Here is an 11,321-nt window from a genome sequence, read left to right as displayed (position 1 = left end):
GCCAGTAATTAACACGCCACAAGTTGGAAAAGGGAAGGAAAAAAAAAGAAAAAAATCTATTCATGAATTTGGGAACATGCATGACAGGCGGAGGGAAGAAAGACATCTCAGTGCAGCGAGAGGCAGCCCCGGTTTCCTCTGCTGTTCGGTTTCTGTATTGGCTGAATCTGAATAGATCCAAACGATCATCTCAGGCCGCCGCTCACCCGTGCAGGGTTCAGCTGTTACTTCCATCTCTTTTTGTTGTTCAAGTCATGGCAATTGTCTCATAACTTCACTCGTCGGCTAATGGAAAACCTGAGTGTTGAGTTTATGGTCCTTTTTTTTTTTTTGGACCGCCTTTAAATTGAGAGGTCACCAGCTCAAAACCCCCGAGTGTGGAAAGCCATTTTCTCCAGTTTTTTTAATGCTCCCTGGCCTTGGTCAGCGGACGAATGAGTCTGCATTTGATTTGCCTCACAAATCTGGCGGAACCAATGAAAACCAGGGGACGTTTGAGCATAAACTGACCTGAGTTAATTTTTTTTTTTTTCTTTACAGGAAAAGGGGCTGAGGCTCAATGAAGCCCTTTTTTTTTTTGAAGAGTTACAGGGTGAAAGCTGTTTGATATGAAGCAGAATGTTTCCTTTTTGTTGTTGCGCCAATGCAAATACCTCTGTGCTCGCAAAGGTAATTTATGAACTTGGGAGAAGAATAAATGTCAATCAGTTTGACGGATCATCATATGAGGCATCGCTCTCCAGTGCCAACCATACTGAGGCAATAGTGCCATCTGTAGTCTGGATGAAGAACTCATGAATTCGGGTAAAAACCGCTATGCAGCAATGAGTGACAGTAAGTAAGCTACAATTGTGAACTTGACCTGTATGTAATATTATTTCTAACCAATTTGCATCTCTTGATTTGCCAAGCAAGAAAAAAAAAAGATGTTACGCATCATTTATCAGTCATGAATCTGATCAGAAGTTTTTCCCTTGCCTCCAGCTTCCAAACATATCCTTGTAGAGTCAAGAAAAATAGCCTCTTGGCTCCTGCGTGCACCGTAGAACCCGCATAAATCTGAGAACCACCTCTCGGCTCGCTGTTAACAACGTCTCCAATCTCCCGACGGCCTTTTCAACCCTTGTCCCAGTAGTCCAGAGCTTGTGAATACCTTGTAAGTCCATACCTGGACAGCAGGGCCCAGACCAAAAGACAAGCAAACCGCGAGGAGGGAACCTTCTAACCCCACTAAGCCGTTGGCTCAGCTTAAAGTGTGCAGGAGAGTCGCTGTTAGCGCTGCCCATAATCCTGGATTCCCCGGGAGATTAGTCCCTGGAGAGGGTTTGCTTGTCTTCGGCCTGCTCCACAGTGGCCAGGTAGGCTGAACGGGATGAGCCCCCGGGATGATGAGCTTACAACCGGGATAGAGCTGGGCCTGATCAGCCTATTAATCAACCAGCAGGGCGATGACGGTGATTTACAAATGTCCGAGGCCTGTATTGAGAGGCAAAATATTCCTACTGTAATTGGGATGAGTTTTTCCGCTGTGTTCTGTCCTCCTGGTAGTATTTATAGTTTTATTATTTAGATAATAATAAAGACTTGTCAAATTAATAAAAAAATCCCCTTTTTGTTGCAGGTTGACTGTTTTTGGACCAACATAAACGTCGCACAGGTGACCGTAGTGGCAAGAGGAGGAGCCTTAAAGAGCCCTGTCTTTGTCTATAGCGCCGCCAGCAGGTCAGCATTCTCACTTATCCAGTGAAATACTTAATCATTGAGTTGAAGACATTCATGATCCTCAGAGGATCGATCCTAATGACTTTTGTGTTCCCCGAGCGTTTCCCTGTAGGACCACCGTGAGTCTGATGTGTATTGTTTTGAGCAATAGCTGCTTGGATTGATTGTCATGAAATTTGATACATACATGCATTCATGTTCCCCTGAGGATGAGTTGAAATATGATCTCCAGACTTTGCCACGGTAGGCATGTTGCTCTGCTGGCATTTAACCCTCAAACACTGCTGTTTTGTAAGCAAAGGGACTGCATTCGATTAGCACTTCCATCCAAAAGCAACCTACAACTTCCCAGTCATCGAGATGGCACTCTGAGCAGTCAGCCTCGCGGCACCAGCCTACAGACGTGTCAGCATTGCTGCAGACTTGTTATTGAAGTCAAGGAAGGGGTAGCTTGTGAAGAAAGACAGTGGAATTGGCTGCAGTGGTGGGAGGAATTGGGGAGATCAAAGCAAAGGTATGAAGAAGAGCCGATTCGGTGAAGGTCAAAGGTAGAGGAACAAGAAAGTGGACGGCTGCAAGACCAGAGGGAGGAGCGAGCTGCTCCATGATGCTCAGTTTCCCAAAGTGAGGGAGTGAGTGGAAAAGGAGGGCCGGGCTCCAGCGAGCTCATCCATCTCTGTCCGTTTTGGGGGGAGATGCTGGGAGTGCTAAAGACGGATGAGGCATGCAGTCCTAATCCTGCCCTGTCCAGTCACACAAGTGGGCCCTGGTGATGAAATAGTGTTTTGGCTACGAGCAGGGGCTGCCTGACCCACTCCCTTTTTTCTGGGAATGGAGATGCAGGAAAAAATCAGAGAGTTGGATCCGCGAGGACGGATCAGTCAAATAACACCTGACATGTAGTAGGGAAGGGGGGAGATAACCGCTCCGTTCGCCACGCGGTCGGCCGTACAGGGCTCACTGAACAAGCGCACAATGATCTGCGACTCTTGAGCTCGTCCAAGCTTTTTGATCGGTTCCAATTAGCTTTGAATATTAACACGTGTGCACCCGTAATAAATGCACATGCATTATTTTTTGTGCATTTTTCATTGATTTGCCAGGCTCGTCGTGTCAAATTAACTCGGTCTTCGCGATTGGAATCCATTTTGTAGAAAACAATGTTTGACACGCGTGCATTCATCAAAGTAGGGGGTGTTTTGGATACAGTGCTGAGAGTTGACCACATTCCATACGTCCATTCACAGGCGCACTGTGCTCCACCACGTTCTGATAAGGAGTTGTGGAAAGGGGACGAGTTGCACTGCGTAATGAAATTGCAAGAGCTGCATAAGAAACGTTAGGGGGTCACCTGGCAAAGAGTTGCTTTTCTCTCTGGTCATTGCACAATATTTCCTTGTTGATTCTCTGTCTTATTCTTTTCCCCCTACACTATTGCACCAGCATGAATGCATGAGCTTTTTTTTCTTTTGTCTTTCTCCAAGGGCATAGATGCTGGGAAATAAATTTCCTCTCAAGGCAAGAGAACATCTCTGAGCACAGAATGAGTGTGTGTGTGTGTGTGTGAGAGAAAGAGAGAGAGAGAGGCGGGGGTGGGGTGGGGGGATTAGAATTTGCGGTTTTGAAAGTGTGATTATAAATGTGCAGACAATGTGCAGGCATGTCTTTGTGTCAGCTCGAGTTTTTGCGCACATGCGAGTGCGTGTGATTTCGGCAATATGAAGAGCCTTTTGCCTGTGGAATTAAAAAAGCGGCCGGCTTCAGGCGGTGCTTGTGCTCCTAAGCCTCTTGACCAGGAGGCTCCAGACGGCTGCGATCTTTTTCCAGAGGATATCCTGCGGCCTCCGCATGCAGGCCTTTTCTGGTTGCCGCTCCGGCTTCCCAGCTCCAGGCTCTCTGGCAGGGGCCTCGAACCCACCCGCGTACGCGAGGCGAGGCTGCATCCTGTCTCTTAACTCTGTCACAGTGTAAGCGCATGTGTCAAATCAGAGCGGGGCAAGTTTGCTGGCTCCAATAGACAGTTGTTCTCTCCAGCCCAGGCTTCTCAAACCGCAAATCCCCTCTCAGAGCGTCTTCTCAGCCAGAATGCACGGGCTCACCCCACACAAGGCCTGGGGCCTAATTACCAAAAAAAAAGAGAGGGAAAACCAGAATTGGCTACTGATTGAACTTCCTGGGTGAATGTTAATGGCGACCGCAGAGGGATATTTTATACCCCGAGTGGGATGCAACAGAGACTGGCAGTATGTGGAAGCAGGGGAGGCTCGGGGGGTTTCGTGAACACAAACAGGCTAAAACATGTTGTTTTATTCCAAAGGCATTGTGAGACATCTCTTCTGCGTCTTTACTGACATAATACCATCCAGGAATGTTAAACACTGTTTTACTACGGCGCTGTCAAAGGAGTTCAATGGCATTATGACAAACCTCATTCCAACTGGGAACAATAGGACACACATTCCTGCGCATGACGGCTTCGATGGTGTGTGAACACCGTCTTTCCTGGCCACAGGGTGACAGTGGTGAAATGTAGTACGTTCACTCGTGCACTCCACTTTCCATTTTTTCCTTTTCCTTTTTCGCTCTTGACAGAATCAGGCCAGCTGTTTGTCTATTTCCAGGCTTTATGCTAAGAAGCTAACTAGCCGCTAGTTGATGTCAGTGGGCTTCAGAGGTGCTGGTAGGTGGATTTTCTCGGCTCAGGGCAGAGCCAGCTCAGCTGTTTCTCCCCGTTTCCTGTCTTTGCCCCGAGCTAAGCTAGGCTAAGCTAGACAAATTTAGACACAGCCGTGGTTTCACTCTCTTAACTCGACAAGATAGTGTAGGAGAGCACAGCCCCATTGGCCAAACCTGCTGTTGATATGTAGAGAGGTGAACAGAGTTCAGAGATGGCAATGCTTAAACCCCCAGTGTGTCATTTTTTAAAAATTTTCTGGCACCATCTGGTGGTAAAGTTGCAAACCACAACCAACTGAGCACCCGACAGGGAACACGTTATGTTGGCGCACTGCTGATTCTAATTTCCGGTCTCCAGCAGCGCTGGAAATTCAACACGACTTAGCAAACATGGCAACTCAAACGCAGGTCGGGTCCACCTCATGTAACTACATTTAACTCATTCAGAGTTGACGAAAAAACGGTGATTATACATATATGAATACAAAGTTATGGACAATATATTCAATTTCTGTGAATAAGTTCTTCTAAAATATTACACACTGTAGCTTTAATGTCTTGTGTTTCTAGAAAAGGCATGTATCAATCTTCTAATCCCACTCACAGCCAGGGACCGAATAAGTGATGTATTTCCCAAATTGTGAAATTATTCTGTACTTAATCCACCCCTGCAGGCTTTGGAGCTCCTGCCTCAGCATCCTACCACCTGTTACACTATGGTAAAGGTATATATAGTGTAGGCCCCGCAGGTCCTCAGCTTTTTTAATTGCTTTACAAATCCAATAGCATTTCCTATTTAGTAATCTGCAAAATATTGTAACCAGATTTACGTTTACTTGCAACATTATGAGGATGTGTTGTTTGTTTCCATATTTGGCAAATTGCAAATACATTCATACTGATTCGTATTAGTAAACATTGTAACTGTTTTCCTCGTAAATATCTCCAGCATTATCACACTTTTTATTAGTTATTATTTCCAGGTACTCAAGATTGTGGTCCGGTTTTAATACAGAATCATAAAAATGTATCCAATTAGTCAGACAGAATATGTTGATCCAGATTTAATCAGAACCACTTTCTTTCCCTAACCTTAACCGAGTGCTTTTGTTACCTGCATCTGACCACAGTGATGGACTGTGGACGCAAACCCCGGACTCCGACGCGACAGTCGTGAACTTCGTACACCCGCCATCCACCCCGACCACCTGCTGGAGCCGGTGCAGCTAATCATTCTTTCAAAGAATATGTCATAATCCAGGGAACACAGTTCGTACAAAACTCATTTGTTGTTGCAGTTTAGTTGTACAAAAACAGAATTTCTAGGAGATGGGGTTGCATTATTAATTACGCCCATGTGTGCTCGTATTAGCTGCGGCCCACGCAATGGCTTGATTTATCAGTTGGCTGGTTGCCCTGTCCTCACGGTAGCCGTCTTTGGGGGGCGGCTGGTCACCGTTTCATTTCCTCCAACTATGATAACTGGCAAACACAGAGGGGGTTAAAAGAATATTTATATCACAAGGATCCCGATTCAGCCTGGTGTTGTTAGATGTGTGGAAATTATGGCACCAGTGAGGGATTGGAGCCTGCGCTCCTGCAGGACATTCTGACATGCAATGTGGTCTGCCGACTTGCTCTCGACTGTATTCACTTACCCACCGTTCACTTTGCCGACTCGTTTCATCGCGCAGTAAGGTTACCGTATTACATCCTCGCTCACATCCATCCAGTCAGGGCCCATCACTCTCCTCCGCCGAGACACGCTCTGTAATAGACACGACAACATATAGTGCACCCTCTGTTGTGGAAGATAAGGGGGGAATTTTTCGAGTTGCCCTTCTTCTTTTTTTCCCCCGCGATGGATGGGAATGAACTCTACCGTGTTATTGCCACGTACAATTTTATGTGCGGTCACGTACACACGTACGCACCAGCGGATACTTGTGTCGCGCACACACACACACACACACACGCACGCACGCACGCACGCACGCACACACGCACATGCACGCACACGCATTCTCGTCAGTGTAAACTTGGCAGGCTAGCGATGTTACCATCTGCTTGTGGGGAGAGGGATATGGCAGGCGGACGACCACAAACAGCCAAGGTAATGGTGATGGGTTCCACTCAGTCTCTATCTTCCAGACAGCAGTAGACTCCTCATTCCACAGCGTTTGGACTTTGTACAACATGGGCCACGGCACAACGACAAAGTGCTTCTCCAGTTCGCTGGCAGCCTCGGTCGCATTTCTCAGACATTTACGTCGTTCTTTGCGAAAACCCAACAGAATCTCTTATTCATGCGGCTCCTACCCATGTAAATCTTGGCGCCAGTTTCCGCCAATACTTCCAGGTAGGATTTTTTTTCTTCTTCCTTTCTTTCTTCTAAATAAATGCTAATTGGGGCGGGGGGGGGGGGGGGGGGGGGGGGGGTTCTGCGGCTGAAGGATTCTCTTTTTGCTCTTGGAGGCACGTAAAGTGAGGAACACGGGGAGAAGGCTTGAAACTGTGATGCGTAGCCAACAGATGAAAAGAAAGTTAAAAAAAATAAAATAAATCGGTTTATGGGCTCGAAAAAAAAGTTCCTGCCAGTGTAAAACAATTCGGGGCAAATCAATTACCCATGGCAGCATTTTAATGAACAATTTTGTTCATCTGAACTGCAGCGAGCGAACAATCCTATTTCTCCATATCAGGAACATTCGCACTGTACCGGTCTTAATCTGCGTTCACATGAATGTTTTTGGGGGTTTATGATGAATAATTGCATTTGCTACATTAAATGACTGAGTTGATCAGCTAAAGCGTGGCCGCCTCCTGTGACCTTCCCTCAGTATTAGTGTTGGCTAAAGTTTGCTGTTTTTTTCTTTGGTTTTTCGGAGGGAGCCAAAACCAAAAGGGTCTAATTTCACCACACGCTCCTCTCGAGTCAAAGTGGGATCTTTTACATGAAAACATGCCGTATGGATGCTTTAAGAGAGAGAGACATTTTCCTCAGTTCGTCTCGTTGCACTTGATTGTAACAAGTTTGACATTGCGGCGGGTTTTGCACTTTGCAAAAAAGCATTATGATCAATATTGGCAGATATCCATTTCGTCCATCCTTAATTTTTAATCAGTTATGCATCAACGGCAGCACAGAGGAGGAATAATTGCGAATGCTGTGGAGGCAGACGACGAATCTACTTAGCGCGGTTGCCCATGATCAAGAATGCTTCCACAGGTTAAATCTTTAAGGACTATAATTGAAATATAATTGTTTCATGGATAACCCCAAAACTGTATATTTATTTCATCTATTTTTACACAGCTAAGAATGATTTCTAGAGAATAGCCCTGGATCAATTCATGTCTGGTCGTGCATACATGCCCTCAAATATAATATGATATTGTGATAATATTCATATTGTTATTATTATTATTATTCTGTGGGTTGTACTCTGCTGCTCGGGAGAGCGTCCTCTCTCTCGCTGTGTTTTTTTCTTGCTGTATATTCGTACACGGGCTCACGGGGACATTTTCCGGAAATTTACTAGAAAAAAAATGTGGGGCAACGTTTGCGGACATTTTGCGTTCTCACATCCTCTGCATAGGTTCAGTGCATGTAAAGCTTATGCATTAATGCCTTCTGCAGTAACTAATATTCATGTTGCTGACGATACCTCTGAACTTTAATTGAAAGAAGAGGGATTTTGAACGCAGGATTTTCTTCCCTGGAGTATTTTTACATCCGACGTATTGGTGCGTTTCTGTAGGTAACGGATCCGCCACTGTTCTGTCAATATAAGGACTCCGGGCCGTCTTTTCAAGTAATGTTATCACGCAGGCTTTAGGTAGAATTACTTGAACGACACCGGTCCGGGTATCGTGGCTCTTGGCACGTGTCAGCGCATCCAGAGGGAGCGTCGACAACGCCACAAAGAACTTAAGGAAAGAGATCGGGTTTTTCTTTGGGCTATCGAATTCTGCACGGCCCGACAAAGTTTTACCTTCCCTTTGGCGACGGAGACACTTCTTTGCAGAGCTTCAATAATCCCGACCTGCTCACGTCAGGCCCTCTGGTGTCGCGCAGCGGCGCAGCGCTCACAAAGGTCTGCACACGTGACGCGTGTGACACGTGATGCACACCCGTTACCTTTGTGGCGACTGTCCTGTCACTAATTACACTGTTATTAGCTCTGGAAAACTCTCTGCGAGGATTTTTCCTCCTTTTCTCGGAAAATGATCATTGATGCAAATTTGTTTCGTTGTGGAGGCTGTGATTCAGTCCAAGATTCGAGACCGGTCCGGTTTCCCTGCTCGGGGAGGTCTCAGCGAGCGGGATTCAAAAAAAACCAAAAACCAAAATGATTAAGTTCCTTGACTCAGAGCTTTGCCGATCTGCCGTCGTGCGTCAACACTCTTGTGGTTCTTATTTTCGTCTGATACATTGTTGGAGCGCTATCAAGCCCTTAACGGAGCAGAGTCTCAAAGTCTACCTGAATGCTCGGCGGGCATACATGAAGCAGGAGAGGGGGAAAAGGCCTTTTTTTCCTCCTCTGAATCACAATTAATACAGACGGTAGCGTAGACTTGGGCCGAGGGCGCATTTACATTTGAAAAGCTGAATTTGCTCCATCATATGGGGGGGGGGGGAAGTGAGTGACAGCAGCATTGACGTCTTTCTCCGGCAGATCAGCTGATTTCATCGACTCTGCATCTGAAGGTTACGGGGACCCGCGCTGGTCCCTCCTGGCGAGCGCCGGTCCCCGGAGATTTACGGTACAGGCTCGATCCGACAGACACTCTCCCACAGACACCAGCGTAATTCAAACTGACAGATCAAGGGGTTGGCACGGTGTGAGACATTCCATCTCATTACTTTTCCTCACTGCCGCTGCAGACGTCATTGCCGCCATCGCATCACCCACTCCCAATAAGAGCAATCAGGAGTTAATATTACCGAGACTGCTCTTTCTTTTTTCAGGGTTGGATCAAATGTTCCAGGTCTGTTAACGGTAAAGTAAGCAGAGCAAACGGTCCATCGTCGGGAGGCCACGAAGAGCGGTGATTTGTTCGTGGTCGTCCGATCCAGCCCTGTGCCAAATCACCCAGAAGCAGATGCCCCTGATCCAGCTCCCTGGCACCTCCTCGGCCCACCCTCCTCTCTCCTGGCCGGACGGCTCCGGAGTCATGGGAATCAGGGATGCTGTCACTCATCATCAGCCAGTCAAGTGGGACGCCAGAGCTTTATATGGATGCCGGAGCGGAGAGGCTAGGAATGACGACCAGCCAGCGGCTGTGGATCCCCCAGCTGCTGGTCCTGTTATTGTTAGTTGTCCCAAAAAGAGTGCACCGGCGAGGACCGAGCAACAGAAACGGCTGCAACTTCTCCCGATGGTAATCAACTGCCGTCTCTTTCTTTTGTCACATTTATATTTTTGATAATTAGAGTATTATTATTCTGACCTATTAAGGTCATTTCTTATCATTTATTCTATTGTTTTAAATAAGGAATGTATCCACAGATAAATGAATCTGTCATGCATTTGTGTATGGTGGCTGCACCTGGATGTCCATGCTGAACGACACGGACAGAGTCTGTCCACATCGGAGCCAGTGAGCAGGAAGTCGACACATTTCACACCATGTCTGTATTTCCACACAGTCACATCCAGCATGTGCTCAGAAAATAATGCTTCAAACTGTTTTTTATTGTAAAAAAAACAGATAAACTATTGTGTAATCCGCAAAATTAGCGAGCGAGCACGTGTAAAACAACATAGAAGAGATACTGCACACGTGACAAACGAAACGATTGTCCTTATCCTTCTCCTCATCTTCCAGCGGCGGCGGCGGCGTGGACTGGCCCGGATCGACCTCTGTGACACCTGGACCAGTATGGTGAACCGCAGCGGCCTTCTCCACCTCCAGCCGTGGAGGGAAGAGGAGACAGGGAATCACGCCAGTGACAGCGGGGTGCACCGCGGTGCGTTCTCTGTCACAATACGTTAGTGATAACTGGATATCCTGGTTATTTGGGCGACGGTAAGTAGACGTGTAGGTAAACTCGCGGCCTTACGTACTTAAATACTCATTTGTAATATGTATATATGTTTTTTGTTATGCTTTTTTCAAAACCGTAGTTGTCAAATAAAACAGTAGATGGATTTCAATGATTTCCACACTGTTATTAAGCAGTAATTTATCCACCAAATTTGGACCTGATAGACAAAAATATAATTTGGAAAACATTTTATTTTTTTTAAATGAGGAAATGTATAATATTACATTCATTATGTATGTTTATTAAGTGCTCAAAAACTTTTATTAATTAATGCTTTAATTCACTTGCAATCACAAGGTTGAGGATAAACAAATATCATAGTGTACAATCCTGAAGAGATAATATACTATTGGGGGTTGATTTTGGTTTCCTTCTATCACATGTCGGTGTAGGCATGTTCGGTCTGCATTGAGCAGGTCTGAGCGAAGCCACGGGCGAGTTCCGGATAAATCAATTCAATGGCTGTCATGGCCCTTCAGTAATCGGATGGCTCAATACAGGAAGTGTCAAAGTGCTGTCTGAGCGTCCAGCACGATTTTCCTGCTGATCCCGTTGACATGGCCTCTAATAACACCCAGCGCTAAACCCACGAGGACACTGTTCACGATCATGACGTTCCCAGAAAAAAAGCATTCGATATTTCTGAGAATCAACACATGGAGTCACTCTTTAGACCATATTAGTGTTAATTCTGTAGTTTGTCTCTTTTCCCCTTACAGTACGTGACCGTGTGCGGATCGGCTGACGAAACCATAATAAGCAATAAATCCACCATTAACCTCATACACCCTTGGATCCAGACACTTTCGTCACGCTTTATTCGCTGAGGCTTTGGCAGTCGTGTCGCGCATGCACTGAACGCAGCAGTCTG

At 46.2% G+C, this 11,321-nt stretch overlaps 1 long non-coding RNA gene across 1 annotated transcript; it reads left to right on the top strand.

Annotated features, from left to right (window-relative positions):
• Positions 1-1,630: 1,630 nt before the first annotated feature.
• On the top strand, positions 1,631-10,033 carry LOC118312763. The gene is made up of 3 exons (XR_007031489.1): positions 1,631-1,722; positions 9,371-9,783; positions 9,912-10,033. It is a non-coding gene; the product is annotated as an uncharacterized LOC118312763 (long non-coding RNA).
• Positions 10,034-11,321: the final 1,288 nt, after the last annotated feature.

This window comes from Scophthalmus maximus, chromosome 1 (genome assembly GCF_022379125.1).
Source record: "Scophthalmus maximus strain ysfricsl-2021 chromosome 1, ASM2237912v1, whole genome shotgun sequence".
Taxonomy (NCBI): domain Eukaryota; kingdom Metazoa; phylum Chordata; class Actinopteri; order Pleuronectiformes; family Scophthalmidae; genus Scophthalmus; species Scophthalmus maximus.
Note: the sequence above shows the minus strand (reverse complement) of the source record. Positions and strands in the feature narration are given on the sequence as shown.